Below are 18,299 nucleotides of genomic sequence, written 5' to 3'. Positions count from 1 at the left end.
CAATGGACACTAAGAGTGGTGGGTAGATGTTTGACGTACAGCAGGATGTTAGCCTAGTCTTGAAGTATCTTCTGAAAATACACGCATTGATCACAAGGGGGAAATGATGAATTTATTGAAGAGAACCCTCGAAAACACCAAATGGACCAGGTGATAAGATGAGCATCACTAGTAGTGGAATGAGTCACACCATGTAGCTCCTCGTATCCTGTGCTGAAAAGAGCACAGCATCGTTTCTGTCACATGTCTTGCCAAGCACACATGGCCTATATCTGAACATGGGCAAATACTGGGTGGACCCAGGCTGAGAGGCATCCTGTTAAGGGGAAAGGTCTACATTCTTTAAAACTCTTGAGCTTATGAGAGACAGAAAGACAGAAGAACTAATCGATCCAAACTGAAGGAGACTCAAGCAACGTGACAACTAAATGCAACAAATGATCCTGGATTGATCCCTGGACCATGAAGGAAAAAGAAGCAGTTGGCTAAAATTGAATGAGATCTGTGGACTGGACAGTAGTGTCTTATCAATGCTGATTACCTGATTCAAATGCGTATATTGTAGCTTTGAGAAGAAGGTCCTGTGAGAGCATATGTACTGTGAAGTATTTAGTAGTGACGAGCCATTCTGTCTACAACGTGCTCTTACAAGGTTCAAAAGAAAAAAAAAGTAACGATAATCTGCCTATACGTTCTTGGTTTCCACAAGCCGCTATTGCAGAGAAGCCAGAGCCCAATTAATGATCAAATAAAAAGTCAAAAGTCTACTTTTTTAGGGGGAGTAATCTGTTTCCAGCTCTGTGCTAAGGTTTCTCCTCCTGCATAGCCCTTCCTTCTTTCCAGAAGCATTACTTGACCCACTGAACTGGGGGTACACTAGGGAATAAAACAAGTAAGGTTTTTGCTTTTGTTTATTCTGAAGTGGAAGAAATAAATTCTTTTAAGTTTTAGGTTATGGCAGGTAATAACAAGTGCTGCGAAGAAAATGGCAGTGGTGAGAAAGGGCGACCTATTTTAAATGAGGTGCTAATTTACATCAGGATTAGATGCTCTGATCCCATGACCTTTGAACAGAATCCTCGAGTTAAGGAATCCATGTATCTCTTTGGGAGACTGGCTGTACCAGGAAGAAAGGAGCATAAACACAAGGACCTTGAGCCCAGATTGTATTTGCTGCACTTGAAGAAGAGCCAGGAGACCACTGAGGTTAGAGATGAGTCAGTGAAAGAGAAAAGGAGATGAGGCCAGAGAGATGGGCACCCCTCACACGGGGTCCTCTAGTCCAGGGTAAGAGCACTTTGGATTTTAGTCTGAATGGGAGGAAACATCTTTGGAGAGTTTTTACCATGGAAATGACATAGTCTGACATGTCTTCAAAGGTTTATTCTGGCTGTGTTGATGCAAGTATGGAAGCAAAGAGAACAAGCAGACACTATAATAGTAATTCAGGAAGCAGGGTCAGTGACTTGTGCCACGAAGGCGGCAATGAACAAGGTGAGAAGTGATCGGATCCTCAATATATTGTGAAGCACGAGTGCATTTGAAATATGGTATGGAAAAAAAAAAAGAATTTCAGAAGGTCTCTATAGTTTGGAGCCAGAGCAACTGGCAGAATGGAGTTTTCATTTTCTAAGATGAGAAAAGTTGTCAGCAGAGCTGGTTGAGGTCAGAATCAAGAGTTTTGAATAGGTTAGGTTCAAGGTGCCTAGAGATATCCAAATGGCAATTTCATATAATTTGCTTCAGCGTAGAATCCCAGGAGGAAAATTGCTGGATCAAAGCATATGAATAGTTTTCAAGTTACTGACACATGCGGGATGGCTAAATGGCTTTTCCAAAGGTTGGCCTCTCTTCATATACCATGTCCCAGCATAAAGTGAGCTCCCTAAGATAGTTTTTGAAATATCACCAGAAGACAGTTTAGTGGTGAGTCCCAGCCTAAAAGGGGACCCTTTCCTCCAGCCAAGCAGCCCAGGCCAAATAGAATTTATAAATCTCTCCAGGGCTCTTTGGTGTAGGGAGATAGTCTTGTTTTCATAAAGGGTGGAGGTAGATCTGACTTAAATGCATGACACATGTACGTGTCTGAGTCAGAAACAAAGAGCAGCCCCAGCAGAGAGTGGCAGTGCCCTGTTTCTCCAAATGTTAGCCAATAAGGCTTTCCTTATGGAGCATTAAGCCTTGACACTGCTTTTGCATTGCCGTTAATGTGCACCGGGTGTTCAAAAGGAGTTCTACCATAGACTTAAATTTTTTTAACATTTAATTTTTGAAAGAGAGAGTGCGAGTGGGGAAGGCGCAGAAAGAGAGGTAGACAGAATCCCAAGCAGGCTTCAGCCTTGAGCTGTCAGCACAGAGCCCAACATGGGGCTCAAACTCATGAACCATGAGATCATGACCTGAGCTGAAGTCAGACACTTAACTGACTGAGCCACCCAGGTGTCCCTACCATAGACTTTTTAAATTTTTTGTTTATTTTTTCTCTACCCCCAACATGGGGCTTGAACTCACAACCCCAAGATTGAGTCATATGCTCTACGACTGAGAGAATAAAGGAGAATCTAGTTATGAGCATGAGGTTTGCATGAGAGAGATGAAAAGGAGGGAGCAAGTGATCCTAGATTCCCACTGAAAGTAGAGGGTGGGAAGAGTCAAGGGCAGATCTTCATTTCAGAAGGCCCATTCAAGCAGCCATGGGGAAAAGGATTAGCAAGGAGACCCGCTTACTGGTTACTGCTCTTGTCCAGCTGGGAGGGGATGAGAGCCAGAGTAGGGCAGTGGCCTTGGATGAGACATGGCCCCAAGAAGGTGGTGTCAGAGATCTACTGTAGACATTTATTTTTTTATTTATTTTTTAATGTTTATTTCTTTTTGAGAGAGAGAGGGAAAGAGAATATATGCGCATGGGCAGGGGAGGGGCAGAGAGACAGAGCGAGAAACCTAAGCAGCCCAAAGCCTGACATGGGGTTTGAACCCAAGAACTGTGAGCTGAAGTTAGACATTCAACCTACTGAGCCACTTAGGTGCCCCAATCTACCACAAACTTTAAAAAAACAATGAATGTAAACATTTGAAAATAGAGTTCCTCTTACATGTACATATTTTAATAATTTAATAAAAGTTTAATGTGGAGAAGTTTCAATACACAAGGTTTGAGCCATATTGTCCTTTTACTTTTACAGTGATTATAATTTTCGAAAATTGGTGCCCATTCAGTTTCTCAGTATAGGACCTTTTTTCACACGAAGTTCCTAAGTAACTATTCCCGTGACTGAAAAGGAGGAAACCCCTTCAAAAATATATCCTACATGAATGTGAAGGGGGAAGAATCCTCAAAATATAATAGGGGAGTCACATGCCATTTTGGAAGAGGGCTGGCATTATTTTTTGAAATTGATTTTTTAGGCAGAAACATCCTGTGTTACTGAGTTTCGTATGTTCTGTCCTAAAGATATTTTCCTCTTCTCCATCTTCCATGTTGCTCAAGGCAAGGTACTGGAGTGGAAGAATGGGAGATTTGGTGCCAGGCAAACCGGGATGAGAATCTCAATCATGCCACGTGGGCAATTTAACTGTGCTGAGACACAATTTTCTCTTTCAAACTGGAGTGATTACACCTCCTCCCAGGACTGGTAGCAGATTCTTTTTTTTTTTAATATTTATTTATTTTTGAGAGAGAGAGACAGATGGAGAGATAGGGAGGAGCAGAGAAAGGGAGACAGAAGATCCAGAGTAGGTCTCAAAGTCACAAGCTGTGAGATCGTGACCTGAGCTTAAGTCAGGTGCTCAACAGACCGAGCCACCCAGGTGGCCCTGGAAGAAGATTCTAAAAGGCAATGCATATTGGGCACATAGAACAGTGAGAAAGACTCAAAGACAGGTCAAGACAAGAGGAATAGAAGGGAACAGGATCTAGAAATTTTAATGTCTAGAAAAGTTGAAAGAAAGTCAATGTATTCATTTATGTATATGCAGGCACCTAGCTTGTGTTAGCTCCTGTGCTGGATGCTAAGAGGAATGATACAGGGGACTTCTTTCAAGGAGTTCAGAATCTGATTTGGGGGACAGACATTATCATCCAAGAGAATTGTGAAGCTAGAATGTAGAATGTAGAATTTTTTGAACAGACATGTAAGGATTCAGTGAGAGCAAAAAAAACTACATATAAACAACAAAATTCAGGGAGGAATGAACAAGGTTGATTCTGTATCACATTTAGCAGAGATAGTTTGACCAGGGACTGGGCTTGTGTGGCTGGTCCACGCAGGGCACTCTACTCCTCATATTCCAAGATCTGAAATGTCTGATGATAGTAATCATCAAATCATGTGTTAAATAATACATAGTAATGAAGAGGTGAAATTTTTGAGCACTTGATATATATATATATATATATATAGGCACTATTTCTCTTCTTTCTCTTTTTTAAATTCTAGGTAGTTAACATATAGTGCAATATTGGTTTCAGGAGTGGAATTCAGTGATTCATCACTCACATACAATACCCAGTAATCATACCAACAAGTGCTCTCCTTAATACCCATCGCCCATCTAGCCCCACTCACCTCCCTTCAACAACCCTCGGTCTGTTCTCTATTGTAACAGTCTCTTATGGTTGGTTTCCCTCCCTCCTCTTTCTCCTCCTTCCCATGTATTCATCTGTTTTGTTTCTTTAAAAAACTTTATAATGTTTATTTATTTTTGAGAAGGGGGAAAGGCAAAGAGAAGGGAGACACAGAATCTGAAGCAGGCTCCAGGCTCTGAGCTGTCAGCACAGAGCCCAACATGTGGCTTGAACTCACAAACCATGAGATCATGGCATGAGTCAAAGGCTGATGCTTAACCGACTAACCCACCCAGGCGCCACTCATCTGTTTTGTTTCTTAACTTCCACATATGAGTGTAATCATATGGTATTTGTGTTTCTCTGACCGACTTACTTCACTTAGCATAATACATTCTAGCTTCATCCATGTTATTGCAAATGGCAAGATTTCATGCTTTTTGATGGCTAAGTAATACCACTTCTTCATCCATTCATCACTTGATGGACATTTGGGCTCTCTCAATAGTTTGTCTAATTGTTGATAATGATGCCATAAATATCAGAGTGCATGTAACCGTTCAAAACTGCATTTTAGTATACCTAGTAGTGCAATTGCTGGATCACAGGGCAGTTCTATGTTTAATTTTTTGAGGAACCTCCATACTGTTCTCCAGGGTGACTGCACCAGTTTGCATTCCCATCAATAGTAGGAGCTATTTATTCAAAGCATTTTATGGAAACTGTCTTATTTAATTCTTGCGATGACTCTGTGAGGTAGGTATCATTGGTCCCATTACATAAGTGAGGGATGAGCATCTCAAAGAAGCGGAGTAACCTGCCAGAGGACATGCAACTAGCAAGTGCAGGAGTGGGGATTTTATGACCAGATGTCTGACTACAGGCTATGGGCTGAAGAGCTATATACTACTGCTTTGGTTTTCTCTTTGTGTTAGATATTCACCATCTTGCTCATTAACTTCCTTTTGTAACTCCGCGTCCTTTGCCTCTAGCTAATTTCTTTGTTCGCTCCAGCCAGCCTGTGTTCACTTTTCCCTCCATCCATAGCCCGCTTACCACTACTGGTGGTGGGCAATCCTGCTTCCTTGAGACCATGTACTAGCTACACAGGCAGAGCAGGAGACCTTCCAGAATCCAGCAACCCCAGTAACTTCTGCTACAGGTGCTGCAGATGGAAACAGGAGGTTATGGAAAAGTTTTCTTGGAGAGTGTGGAGGAAACTAACGAGACGCATTTCTTTGCTCTTTGCTCCCTTACCAATTTTTCAAATTTCAGAACAATAGCGTACTTTGCTGAAAATAACCTTTTTTCTTTTCTGCTCCTTTGAATTATCCAATGAGTTCTTCTTATTTCTGTCTTTGATAGAATTCTAACTTTTAATTTGGGTTTCTTTGTCCTTCTCATTAACCAGAACCCTTCCAAACAATTTTATGGCATGAAATTTTTTGAGTGACTAAGGTCAGCCTAGAAAAAAATGCACTTGGGACTCGAGCCAGAACCAACAGAAAACTTTTTCACCACAATACATCTGTTTCTTTCTCTTTTTCATATGGTTATTAATTTTTTTCCCCCGTGATTATGGTTCACTAGGGACATTTTCCAAAACTGGCTTCTTTTCTTTTTCTGTCCTTTTTCACCAGAAATCCGGATGGTAGAGGATGTATCTATAGGGCAAGACATTCAGAGCATTGTGTGCTGACGGACCGTGACTGCTGTTAGACACAAGCAGCTTTCAACGATGCTTGGTCAGAATTATTGAAGGGGAGACAATCCAGGCCTTTTCCTGCCCTTTCTATTTGGCTGTTTGGAGGGTTGCTTTTATAAATAGTTTCCCTTTCCTGATGAAGCCACTGAACAGTGATCAGCAAAATTGAGGGAGGCAGCCTTAGTCCTGAAGGGCACATGTGTCAGCTCTTAATCCCAGCTCGGTGCCTAATTTGCTATTTAGGTCAGGACTGCAGGACGACTAATCACTCATTTGGGCATACTTCCCTTCTGATACTAATTCCTAAACACCCATGGAGCTGTAGTAATAGAGACCCCTCCCCCTCCAAGACAACAGCATTTCATTTCTTTCCACTGACTGATTCTTTCACCATGTAGTAGGGACACCAAGAAGGAACAAGGCACAGAAAATAACATTTGTGTATTTTCCCTCATAAGCAGGTCCTCTGCCAGTTGGCGTGTAAGTTATCCAGCCTGAGTTCTTGCCACAGTGCTACCAGTGACTAGTGTGACAGCTGAGACAGCCCCTTCAGAGTCGCTTTTCTCTTCAGTAAAATGAGGGTGTCAGAACTGATGATTTCTACAGACCTCTCCAACTCTCACTTTCTGTGGATTTAATGACTCTGTTGATCAGGTCGCATATGACTGTGTATTTCCTTCCCTGTTATTGTTGCTATTTAGACTTGACTCTGTTAGGATCTCCAAATGAATCCCAAGAACTTACTTGGAATTTCCAGCTACTCAGCACTCTTGACAAAAGAACAGACCTCCTGTCTTTGGAAATGCTTTCCTCTTTGAGTATGATGGGAATGAAACTTCGAGGAAGGTGACACCAGCATGGCTAGCCAGTTCCTCCAGTTACACCATGGCACTGGCATGACAGAAGGCAAGGAGAGTTCCCACTCAGGTCTACTATTATCAATTATTATCACAGATCTCACTAATTACTGAGCTGACTAACTTTCCTTTAAATGTACGATGTAAGGCTCACATTGGCCCCTCCAGCAGTGCTACCATGTTTCTCTATCAGTTCACTTTCCATTCCTCTTTGAATAAACTCTTAAATTTCTTATTCTTGGCATACAATCCCATCACAAATTTGAATGAGAAAAAGGAGGACTTTGAAATTTCTCACCTTTCCCTGACCTGATCAAAAAGCAATCTACTTTTTACCATTTTATCCTTCACTACTGTTTAAATGCAGAAAACAACCTCCAGCCTATCAAGGCCAACTCTTTTGCTCATAATCTTATTCCCTCCTGCCTTCTCTCTAGGACTTGGTTTTCAGAATTATCCCCTTCCTTTCCCACATCGTTAATCAACTCATTTTAACTGGAGTATCAGCATATAAACATACTCAAATATCACCTAAAACATGTTCCTACTGGGGCGCCTGGGTGACTCGGTCAGTTGAGTGTCCAGCTCTTAATTTTGGCTCAGGTCATGATTCCAGGATTGTGGGATTGAGCCCTGCGGTGGGATCAAGCTCCGAGTTGCACTCTGTGCTGAGCCTGGAGGCTGCTTAAGATTCTCTCTCTTTCTCTCTCTCTCAGGGCCCCTGGGTGGCTCAGTCGGTTGAGCATCCAACTTTGGCTCGGGTCATGATCTCACGGGTCGTGGGTTCGGGCCCTGCCTCGGGCTCTGTGCTGACAGCTCAGAGCCTGGAGCCTGTTTCAGATTCTGTATCTCCCTCTCTCTCTGCCCCTCTCCCACTCGTGCTCGTTTCTCTCTGTCTCAAAAATAAACTATAAACAAAATTTAGTAAAAAAAGATTCTCTCTCTCTCTCCCTCCTCTGCTCTCACACTCACTCTCTCAAAACAAAACAAAACAAAACAAAACTTTTCCTACTCTCCCAGCTACTACCTCATTTCCTCTCTCTTTTCATAGCAGAGCTTTTCAGAAGCATTGGCCATAGTAACTGTTACCCCATTTCATCGTCCACCCACTATATTCTGTCTTCTGCTCAACCACTCACTGAAGTCTCTGATCTCCAAAGCCATTGCTTTGCCAAATCCAATGGAAACATTTCTGTCCTCACCTTATGTAACTTCAGCAATGCTTGACATGGTCAACCACAGCCTTCTGCTTGGGACACTCTTTTTTATTTTATTTCCTCAATACTGATTGGCTTCTCAGTTCAATATGTAAATGTTGAGGGTCCCTAGGACTCTTCACCTAAGGGCTCCTAAGGACCCCAAGGGTTGCTGTAGCCTCTTTTCTTCATTTTGTACTCTATTTAGGAGATCTATCTCCTTCCATCTGTAGGTATCTCATCTTTGATCTGATGACCCCTGAATCTATTTTCTTCGAACCCCCAAACTCGCGTATGCTGTTGCCTCATTTACATGTCCATATTGATAATTTATGGATATCACAAAAGTAAAGTCAAACTCTGAGCTCCTCATTATTCCTATTCTTATGTTCATTATATGGCAAATGGCACCATCATCCACTTAGGCACTCAGGCCAGGAGTTGTTCTTAATTCCTCCGTTTTCCTCACCCCGCCCATTTGTGTAATTCACCAGGCAGTTCTGTTAATTTAGTCTTCAAAATAAGTCTCAAGCCTACTTCTCCCTCTCATGTCTCCTGTTGCCATCTCAGTTCAGTTCTACAAGCTCTTTTCATCAAGATGACTATCCTATCGTAGTCTCCCAATCAGAATAAGGGCTTGCCTCCTCCATGGGACTCAACACAGCCGTTAAGGTGAATTTAATGTAAATCTAGCTGGGTCTGTCACCACTACCTCATTAAATGAGTTTATGGCTTTTTTATCTGTCCCTGCTTTTCTTGAGCTTGGTACCTTCCCCTTAATCACCTCAGCCACACTGCTTTCTTTTGGATCCTCAAATGTGGCAAGCTTTTATCCCTTTCTCCTCAGGGCTTTTGCACATGTTATTCCTCTATCTAGAATGCCCTTTCCCTCTCCATTCACAGGGCTAATGTTTCTTTCTTTATTTTTAAATGCCACCTTCTCAGAGATATTTCCCTTGACTACCCTCCCTAGGAGGGGGGGAAAAAACCTTCAATTATTACCTTTCTCATCTCTTTGGGGATAGAGGGGAACAACACATGTGGGGGAATGCAAAATCTTCACCATATTGGCTATACGTGGGGCTTATCCTTTTGTTAAGAACTATGATCACTATTTGACTAGATAAGACTTTCTGATCTGTCATCTCACATGCATTTGTTCAAAAGTCATTATTCCAAAAACATAATTTGGATCCACACAGTGTGGATCTGACCAGCCTTTCCAATCCACTTACCAGCAGCTATGCCACATTGATATTGTGTTTTGTTGACGTATTCTACAATTAGCAATTATCATACCCCATGGGGTTGCTTTGGATTCTAGTTCTTAATGTTTTTTTGTTTTTGAGAAGCCCCGTCCAGTTCTTTAGGGATGAACGTGAGTTTTCTGTAGAAGCCTGCCTCCACAATAGACTATGTGGCTAATGAGCTGAATTTTATAGTTGATGTTTATTAATGCTTTTGGGGCACAGGTATGTCTAGGCACCAAAAAATTTAGGATAGAGATGATTCCTTTCTTTGGTGAGAAAAGATAAGGATGGGACAATTAAATATACATTTTTTCATCAAAGGATATGTAGAAAAGGCATACTTATTTACTTTGGACAATATTTTCTATAGAGCTATAGGGTTCTTTCCTAAATACTAGAAATAAATGGCATGAAAGCAGAGAACTTCTCTATATTCCTATGCTTAGAAAGGGCTGGCATATAGTATGTAGATTCTCAATAAATATATATGGGGAGAAAGAAAGAAAGAAAGAAAGAAAGAAAGAAAGAAAGAAAGAAAGAAAGAAAGAAAGAAAGAAAGAAAGAGAAGGAAAGAAAGAACAAGCTAATTGATCAAGGCACCCCCCCCCAAGTAACAACAACAACAAAAAACGCTGCTTCAGCTAAGCATTTAAATGTTATAGTATAATATTTGTGGATATAAATATTAGGACACAACAATGTATGTTCTGGCCTGAACTTTAAAAATGGAAATTTCTGTAAGGTCTAGATTAAAATACAATCCTGGCCATTTAAGACATTTATTTCACATTTGCATTGTGCCTAGTCCAGAAAAACAATTGGTATAGTTTTATAAAATCAAATTTAATAGAAAGTAGGCTAATTAAAAGAGAAAACTAAGTCAATGAAAAAGGGTAGAAAGATAAATATGACCAGCACAAGATGTTTTCATCACTGCTCTGAGTACTAAATTTGGTCAAAATTTCCTAATAGGGTATAGAAGGAAACATTGGATTAAGTAGTTTTTTTTATTTGTTTGATAAAAGAATAAAGACAATGTATCCTAAGAGACATATTTTTCCTTATAACTAATTTCAATATAATCACATTCACTGAGTTTATTATTGTAGGGTAATAATAATGTCTGTATATTTTTTTGCAAAACACATAGTCATGTTCAAATGGGCATTTCTACACTGACCCTTTATAAAACTCAAGGCATGTTTGAAGGCATACAATGGAGACATTACTGTAGAGGATATGAAAAGGAAATAATAAAAATATTTTCAAAATAGAAAGGCTCAAATTCTCTTATGTAAAGTGTATAGGAAACACGAAGTAAATAATAACTTTTACCACTACAACTTACTACTACTTCTGCTATTATACCAGCTTATGAGGCATTAAATGAGGATCCTAAACATGTAATGCACTATAGTTGGAACCATTTTTGTGCTATTTAAGCAAATAGTTGGCAAGGACACACTACTAGATAGAAAATAAAATTCTCTGCTCATATACATACACGTGTTTGCTTTGTGTGTACTTAACTTCCTTGCCAACTATAGGAGTGGTCTTGGGGATTTGTTTTTAAAGTTTTTATTTATTTCGGGAGAGAGAAAGAGAGAGAGCACGAGTAGGGTAGAGACACAGGGAAAGAATTCCAAGCAGCTCTGTGCTGTCAGCACAATGCCAGACAGGGGGCTCGAACTCAAAAACTGTGAGATGACCTGAGCCGAGATCAAGAGTCATCTGACTCTTAACTGACTGAGCCACCCAGGTGCCTCACCCTTAATTTTTAATTCTCAGTTCACATCCTCAGATTTATTAGTGATGATAATTGGAGGAAAGAAGAAATTCAAATCATTTAGGTTCAGATCTCAAACTTTAGAATAAACCAATATCCTCAACCCTGGCTACATGTTGAAATCACCTAGGAAGGTTCTTTGTTTTGTTTTTCTTTTTGTCTAATAGCCACAGAGATTTGGATTCAGTTGACCTGACTTAGGGCTCTGATGACGGCTCTGATGACGGCTTTGATTGCTTTTAAAATTAAAAGCAATCAAAGCTGAGCACTGTGGAAAATTTAGATAATTAAAAAAAAAAGTGAGCATTTAAAAAAATAATAATGGGTAATAACTGTTATACCTCAACTCCTACAATAGTCAGTGTTCATAATTCGCTAAATAATTTCCTGAACTTTACCAAAAAATTAAGTGTGTTGTATAAGTTTTTAAATGGCAGCTAAAACTGTACAAAATTTAAATAGTTTACAAAATACTATTAAGGTGACAAAAAGAAAATAGGCACTGACCTGTGAAGAAATAATGAAGAAATAAATACAAATTGATTAGAAATATTTTCATTTAAAATAAATAAGATGAAACTAATAAAAATATGCAAAGTGTAGAATATTATGAAGCCTTACTTAATATGAGGTAGGCAATAAAGAAACATAAAGCTGATATAAAGACAATTTTAAGAAACTCAACAGGCTATATAACTAAAATATACACAGATCACTTCCAATTAGTAGTGTGTGTGTGTGTGTGTGTGTGTGTGTGTGTGTGTGTTCTTGTGAATAGTATAGCTGACCATTTATCACGGAGTAACTTCTGTGGGCTGGCCAGTGATTTACTGCCTATTTCAACTCCTGCTATATTTGGCATGGCTATGCTAAATTGAATAATCTTTAAAACCAGGTATTACAAGAAGAAAAAGAAAATCTCATTATCTGGTGTATAGATAAAAAAGGAAAGACAAGTCATGTCATCTATTTACCCAAAATAGAAGTTTCTTGGATGACTGGGTGGCTTAGTAGTTAAGCATCTGACTTCAGCTCTAGTTATGATCTCAGGTTCATGAGTTCAAGTCCCACATCAGATGAGCTTGAGCCTTGCTTTGGGTAAAAACATGAGCCCTGCTTTCTGGTGAGCCCCACTCCTCTCTCTCTCTCTCTCTCTCTCTCTCTCTCTCTTTCTGTCCCTTGCTCACTTGCACCCTCTCTCTCTCTCAGAAAAAAAAAGAAGTCTCTCATGGGTCAAGCCCTGTTTGGATGACTGTATATTATGGAAGATTCAATGCTCAGGGTCTACCATGGTTCAGGTTCCCAATGTTGATATCTTGTGGACATTTTGAGGAGTCTGGTTGTCAGGATTTCACTATGTCAAGACAGATGTAACAGCAACCATCAGCTTCCTGGATGGGTAGCTGGGGTTCAGACATTTTCAGTGTCCTGTTGCCTCTCACCTACAGCTTCTTGCTGGTCCCTTTCCTGATACATCAGAGAGGAGAACTTAATTTTATTGGTTAAACTTCTCTAGGACTCAGGAAGAGGAGATGTGATCTAACCAACAATTGGATTTACTACTTTATATTACTTAGGGACACGCATTTGATGAGTCAGAAACAGAGTTGGTCCATTGGACTGAGTCAAAGCAATTTTTAAATTCATATCACACTCTGGGCCTAAATAATAGAGACTTTGACCCTGCGGAGGAAAAACATCTGCAGGTAACATTCCTTGTAGAGACTGAAACTTTCTTCAACACTTTTTATCCCAACAATGTTATTATAAGAGTAATTTAAGTCAACACTTAATTTTTTGAAATACACTATTCCAGGTAGGTTGATAATCATCTGGAAGAATCAGAGAGTTGTAATAATATTAGAATTAGGAGAAAACTTAAATATTATCTAATCTAACATTTTACCATAAAACAGAATACAACAACTCCAGCATTATGGGAGCCGTTTTGTTTGTTTGTTTGTTTTAAATTTTTCTGTGGATCCTTGTGTGTCAAGTTTTCAGAATTTTATGGCAGGGAAATGATTTTCTTAATCTTTATAACACTTGTATTTATACATAATTTGAAATTTTTCAAGGAAGGCAATGTGGTGCCGTGATAAAATGAAATACTTCACAGAAAATTCAGAAATGAAAAGCTGTTCTAATGGATTTAACAGATAGATATTGTCGGGAAATATTTAATTCTTGGAAATAAGCATGATGTCAGTCTGCCATGTGTTCTTTTACAAATCTTTCATTTATGTCCAAAGAATTTATGCAATTTAGTAACAGTGATAAAATTGTCATTTACTCAATTTTAACAATGGCTTTTACACAATCTATTAGTCCGTCTCAAGCAATTTGGGAAACGCTGCTATGAATCGTTAGAAATACTTGAAGGTTGGAACTGTGGAGTTTTATTAGAGAATTACATTATGCCACAGGGACTCCTCAGTGGGTAACACAATGTCAAGATGAAAGCCACTTAGGAATTCAGTTCTATTGCCTGTGTCACTGGAGGGTGGATTGAACACCCACACTGTGAAATTTTGTCTAGCTATATCAAAAGAAAACATGAGAATTCTTTTTTTTAAGTTATTAAGTTTTAAGATGAACAGAGCTAAATAATTAGTCTATGAGGGAATAGTCTGCCCTCATGAAAAAATGAGTATGGAATGTCTGAATATTATTTCAGTCTGTGATGACTGTGTTACTTTAAAATAACACATTGCAAATCATAAAATACCATTCATTTGGGATTTTTTACTGTTTAGTTTTTTTTTAATTTTTTAATAGTTTTTATTTATTTTTGAGACAGAAATAGAGCATGAGCGGGGGAGGAGTAGACAGAGAGGGAGACACAGAATCTGAAACAGGCTCCAGGCTCTGAGCTGTCCGCACAGAGCCCAAGGCAGGGCCCGAACCCACGAGCCGTGAGATCATGACCCGAGCCGAAGTCGGATGCTTAGTCGACTGAGCCATCCAGGCGCCCCTATTATTTAGTTATTTATATATATAAAAAGAAAGTGAAATTTATTCACAGGAAGCTTTGCCCTCTATTTTGCTGAAGCAGATAATGGATCTCACTATAAATTACATAATAAGGTCTTCCCAACGCTTCTATTTGCTCTGTCCTCATTTTTAGGGCCAACTCTCAATTTTATTCTGCTCCATAAGATGTTTGAGACACACTAACCACTTCTGGGGGATTAAAAAAGGGAAGTTCAAACTGTATTTTTGTTATTAGGATAAACTTCACTTCATGCAGTACATATATGTAATATCCTGTGATGAGAAGCCCTTCAAATTAGCCTGTGAGAACAATTCTAGGCTGTGTTTTTGAATAACCGAAAGCATGTCCCCAGGAAATCATTCACAACATCTTAATTATACACTTTGCTTACAATATACATAATTATATTCTTCTTTCCCTGCCTTAAGCTGAGAAAGGTTTTTCATTCTTACAAGTGCTGGGGGTGTACTGTCATTAAAAATGTCAAAGCATTATCAGGAGAAGTTGGTCAGGAGTCAATGCAAAGTTATGGGCTGAGTTGTGCCCCCCCCCCCACCTCCCCAAATTCACATACTGGAGTCCTAAACCCCAGTACCTAAAAATGTAACTGTGTTTAGAGAAAGAGTCTTTAAAGGGAGAAATTCAGTTAAAATGAGGTCACTAGGGTAGGCCCTAATCCAGTTTGACTGATGTCCTTATAAGAAGAGAAAATTTGGACACAAGTATGGAAGGAAGACCATGTAGAGACACAGGGAGAAGATGGTCATCCATAAACTAAGGAGAGAGTCCTCGGAAGAAACCACCCCTGCTGACACCTTGATCTTGGACTTCTAGAGCCCAGAACTGTGAGACAATAAATTTCCATTATTGAAAGCCACCCAGCCTCTGGCACTTTGTCCTGTTAGCTCTAACAAACTAATACATAATAAAGCAATCAAGGTAAAACACCTTCCGTTGTTTTACACCAGAAGCTAGTGGTATAGTAGATTAAGAATAGTCCAGGGACACCTGGGTGGGTCAGTTGGTTGAGGAGCCGACTCTCAGTTTCGGCTCAGGTCATGATCTCACATTTTTTTTAGTGTGAGCCCTGTAGTGGATTCTGAGCGAACAGCAGGGAGCCTGCTTGGGATTCTGGCTCTCCCTCTCTCTGTCCCTCCCCTGCTCACGTTTGCGTGCACATGCTTTCTGTCTCTTTCAAAATAAATACACTCAAATAATAGTCCAGAGGGATGTAAGATCTCCATGACCTATTCTATTTGTTTCCCAACTGGATTGTGGTGCTGCTTTGAGCAGAGATGAGGTCTCATTTGTCTTTGATCACCTTGCTCTTTGCATCAGAGGCCCTCCTACATCCCTCATGAATAAATCAATAGTTCACTGGGGGTCGTGTGCAGCAATGATGCTCTGGGTGTGCAGGTGTGGTGTAATGTAAGGTTGAGAGAGGGCTCTGGAGCAAGATTGCTTGAGGTTGAATCTCAGATCTGCCACTTACTCATCGTCTGCTCTTGGACAAGTGTCTTTATCTCTCTGTGCCTCTGTGTCCTCATGAGTAAAACAGAGAGCATCATTACACCTGTTTCATCAGTTTTCTCTAGTAAATGAGTACACACTTAGAATGGTTCCAGGCACGGAGTCTTTGCTATTAAATTAGTTATTTCAAGTACGTCCGGAGAGTGTGTGGCAGAGACAGCTCTGCCTCAATCATTGACATACACCGGGATTCTGGGTCTGGTGACAGTGCTATCAGTTCCTTGGCCAGATTTCAACTTTTGTCCTTTCCAGTAAGCAGCCAAATCCTCCCCACTCTGGGAGAGGAACTGGCTTTTATAAAGCTAAAAAAGAACTTTCAGCCTGCATGAAAAGAGCAAGGTCATTCTGCCCTTCCTCAGCCTGCCTGGAGCTCCACACTGTCCTGTTTGGAGGGTTGCTAAGGCAAGCAGTTCTCTCCATTGACTGGTAATGACTTTAGATCAGAAGGCTCAATACTGGGGGACGGGGGAGAGGTTGGGAGGAGTCAGAGAACATACATACTTACACATAAGTAAAGGCCCAAATCTCTGCCTTGCTTGACCTCCTTGCAATCCTGGTATATACCTAGAGAGATAGAATAGGCTCACATACTGCAGAAAACTTAACCAGTGGTACTTAAAATGCAGTCCGACTTGAGTTCAAAAGGAACATAAATGAATAGGTGAATTTAATTTGGGGAAAGCCTGTGTTAGAATGTGAGTTCTTGGTAAGGTTTGACGGATGAAAGAATATATATTGGTAAAGACAAGGAATAGGAAACAAAATACATTCAATGAGAACCTATGTTTCAGATGCAATATCTCATTGGATCCTATCAATAAGCCTAAAGGTAAGAAGAGGTAACTACCTCCATGCCTGGTACCTAGGACAGGAGATGACAACTGCATGCCTGTTCACAAAAATAAATGCTGAGTGATGTCATCCTTTGTCCTACTCAGACATTTTACCAATACCTTCTCCTTCATAAAGGTTTTTGTTTTGTCTGAACTGCGTTGTTCCACTAATATGAGAATTATGGTATATGTTATATTCAGTTGTAACTCTCTGAGCATACTCTATGGATGATTAAAATAAAGGAACCCATAGGGTGTCTGGGTGGCTCAGTAGGTTAAGTATCTGACTCTTGATTTTGTTTCCGGTCATGATCTCAGGGTTGTGAGATAGAGCTCTGCATCAGGCTCTGTGCCAGGCATGAAGCCTTCTTAAGATTTCTCTCTCTCCCCCCCTCCCCCTCCTCCCTTGCACATACATTCTCTCTCTCTCTCTGTCTCAAAAAAGAAAGAAAGAAAGAAAGAAAGAAAGAAAGAAAGAAAGAAAGAAAGAAAGAAAGAAAGAAAGAAAGAAAGAAAGAAAGAAAGAAAGGAAGGAAGGAAGAAAGAAAGAAAGAAAGGAAGGAACCTACTGAGGTCCAGGTTATTTCCAAGCCTAGGGGCCCCCGAATGGCAGCACCTTATGAAATATGTAAGGATGTCTTCAGCAGTAAGTCATATAAATGGCTTAAAAACAATGGGCTTAATATCTCACATGACATTCTGAGGCTGGCTACGTCCACAGTGTGACATTGCTGTCAAGGACCCAAGTACTTTCTGCCTCTCTGCTCTGCCACCTTCAGGGTGTCATCGTGTCTCCTCTCAGAGTCACAAACAGTTGCAGAAGTTTCAGGTGTCACACACAAACACAGCAACACCCCTTCAAAAATGGGTGTGTGTACTTCTCATAAACAGCATGAAACATCTTTCCTAGCATGGCCGTGCGCACTGTTGCCCTCAAGCAGACCTGGGTTGGGTCATATAACCATGGCTAAATCCAGTCACTGAGGAGAGTAGAAGCATGGCTGACGTAGCCACTTAGTGGTGCAGAGTACACAGAAGCGTGCGCCCCAGAACAAACCTGGGGCTCTATCAGTAAGGGGGTCTAGGGAAGGAAGCGACACCTCTGGATTCACCAGTCTAGAAGGACTTTATGGTTCTTTTCCAGTCCATTAGAAGTTGACTTCCTGTTTTAGCCCCCAGAAGGCAATCCATTGCTCTTCTTTAGCCTGAATCTCTCTGCTGCCCATTCCTATATTGATCCAATGTATCTCTACCTTATTGGCATGTTTATAAAAACTCTAAGGGAGGAACCACGTGTGATCATAACATATCCCTCCCATTTGCCGTGTGCCTCATAGTGCAAAGACGGCTTCTACCTATGGCTTCATGGCCACTGAAAACAGTGCTGAGAAAAGACCAGGGCTCAGGTAAGTCACAAGGTGTCTTGTCCAGAGTTAAACAGCTTTTAGTTTGGTGTATTGGCTCTAGGCACGGGTCTTCTGATTCTTTTCAAAGTTATCCCCTCCACTGAACGGAACGGTGTTCAGCACATATTTGTTAAATAAATGGATTCACATTTAAAATCTGGGAAAGTGTGCACATCA

This window comes from Crocuta crocuta, unplaced genomic scaffold (assembly GCF_008692635.1).
Source record: "Crocuta crocuta isolate KB4526 unplaced genomic scaffold, BGI_CrCroc_1.0 scaffold112, whole genome shotgun sequence".
Classification (NCBI taxonomy): Eukaryota; Metazoa; Chordata; class Mammalia; order Carnivora; family Hyaenidae; genus Crocuta; species Crocuta crocuta.
The sequence above is the reverse complement of the archived record's forward strand: the minus strand, read 5'-3'. Positions refer to the sequence as shown.